This window comes from Atta colombica, unplaced genomic scaffold (genome assembly GCF_001594045.1).
Source record: "Atta colombica isolate Treedump-2 unplaced genomic scaffold, Acol1.0 scaffold68, whole genome shotgun sequence".
Taxonomy (NCBI): Eukaryota; Metazoa; Arthropoda; class Insecta; order Hymenoptera; family Formicidae; genus Atta; species Atta colombica.
The window spans coordinates 551,548-554,215 of NW_017259559.1; the positions used below are offsets into that span (position 1 = coordinate 551,548).

Sequence of the window (2,668 nt, forward strand, 5' to 3'; positions counted from 1 at the left end):
GTGATTTTCTCTTAATTCTTTATAATAATATTTGAGTGAGGCAATTTTGTAATATGTGTATTTTGAAATAGAATTAAATTATATAATTATTATATTATTTCTGGATTCACAAACAGAAAGTCTTAAATGGATTGTGATATAATTTCTTTGAAGAAAAATCAAAGATCACTAGATTGGAATTCTTCAATAAAAAATAAAGATACATACTAAAATTTCATCAGTAAGATGTATAAAAATTAAACTTATCACTATTATGTTATATATTCTTTAATTTAGAATGGAATTTAAATATTTACTTTGGCGCTAATTATTGATATTAAATTTTTTATATGAATAATATATAAAATTTTTTAAATTTAACTTTGCGTCAATTGTTGACATTAAATCTTTTATGCAAATGATACATATCACTTGAGATAAGTAAAGAAAAAACATTTTGGAAGAAAATTAAATTTAGTGTTGAATTTAATTTAGCGATCCAATTATGGATATCAAATCTTTTATACGAATGATACACTTGAGTTGAAGAAATGAAATTTAACTTGGTGCTTTTAGTTATTGATATCAAATTGTTGACTTTCTATATGAATGATCACATAGACTTGTCATATATAAATTAATAAAAATACCACTTGGATTTCATTTTTTAGTTTGATACAACAGTTTTTTTTATGGTCATTCAGTTTTTATCATATATAAATTGATAAAAATGGTAGAGGAGACCGGAGTAGTAAACTAGGGATAAGTAAAATAATTGAGGCTACGTTATAAACAAATCGTGCAGACATGCATAAACATGTCTGAACACTGCCGTCTACTGTGAGATCTCGAGGACATGTCTGTGTTAGAAATTACGCTACAACAAAACAAAAAAAATCATAAACGAAAGTAAATATTTTTATTCTTAAAATTTTGTTCTACAATCGTATATAATTGTCTGAAATATTTGATTTCCATTTAGTTAGTAAATCTAGTTCTTACTTAATAAAGTTCAACAGATTTTTTTGTTTATCTGTCTTTATTTTCGTATAATGTTAATGTTTTTAAAAAATGAACGAATGAGGCTAGTAAGCTAACCACAACATGGGGCTATATGAATTTAGTGATGACTCTGATAGTATCTACTCTTAAATTTCTTGGAATGAAATCTCATATAAAAGAGTGAAAATAAAGTCAGTTTTAAAAAAGAGTGAAAAAGAGTGAAAAAGAGTGAACGATGTTTCACTTCTTGATAAAGAATGGCAATATTTCATTCCTCTAAAAAGATTTACCTTAGTGGTAAATATTATAAATTTTATTCCCTCATGTCCAATCTTGATAAAACTCATTATAAGGCTCATTTGTATTTTTGCTCGAAACGAATGAATTTAGCAAAAAGAAGCATTGTTCTGCTTTGCAAATCAAAATATTAATCGTTAAAGTTACATTAAAATCTATTACTTGCTATGCCTTGGTAAAGATGTTGATAGAGAACAATAATAAAATCCTATCGTTTTGATGTAGTAAATTTTAAATTTTATAAATTCATTAATTTGTATTAGACCTTATAAGAATTTTGTACAAATCTTATAAAATGCGATAAAATATCATAGAATTCATATCCGCTTAATCGTGATGTTCTCGCGAGATCAATGATAGAAAATGATAAACTTATAAAAAACGATACAAATTGATAAACGTCATATTGTTTTCAATTGTTCTCTATCAACTATTTTGGTGATCTCACTTTGTTCCATACACGGCTGTATTTTCACTCTCTTTCAAATTTCAAAAGAATTTAGAGAGTATTCTTTTTTACTTTTAAATACATCTATAATGCAATAATTTTTGTAATTTTAATGAATTTTAATAATAAAAATATGCAATAAATTATTAGTTAAATTATATGTATAAGAAAGTTTTCATGCATGAATATGTATAAATATGTATAAATATACATAATATAATAAATTATATATGTTTATAAACATTTATACATAAACATTCTGAATAATCTAAATTTTTTATCCTCGAAGGAGACAGATGATGAAATGTCTCGTTTGCACAGAAAGTTAAAATTAAAGTTATTAAAGTTATTCTAGGAGAAGAATGAATACAGTGCACGAAATGCAATATGTGGGCACATTCTAAAAGCATAAAAGGTAATAATGTATATTTGTTAAAATTGCAATTCGGATAACGATTAGATAAAGTGTATTTATCTAATAACAACATTCAAAATTATACTTTTTTTATTTTATAAATATGCTTGTGTTTAAAATGCATTTTAATGAAAGTCTTGTTGATATGTAAAGTTTAATATACTAACTTTTATTTTAATAATGTTAATCAAATTACCTCATACCATTATTCACTTTAGCCTGGTCCCGGAGTTAATTCAATCAGATGGAATTAGAAAAATGCATTTTTTTCATATTAGTTATCAGTTTTCTCTTATTATTAAAATATTATTAGATAGTTAATGTATGTAGTAACTGGTATAGAATTCATTTTTTCGATAAGTCTCTCGATTTCTTCTGTAAAAATTCGAAATTGAAAAATGAATTTACTATCCCTGGTCTCCCCTACCACTTGGATTTACTTTTTCATTTGATGCATATCACTTGAGTTGAATAAATAAATTTTATCTATAATAATTTTTAAAAGAGATTATATATATATATATATA

General features: G+C 24.2%; 1 pseudogene; it reads right to left on the reverse strand.

Annotated features, from left to right (window-relative positions):
* LOC108692253 overlaps positions 1 to 2,668 on the reverse strand; it is a 29,024-nt pseudogene that overhangs the window by 20,330 nt on the left and 6,026 nt on the right.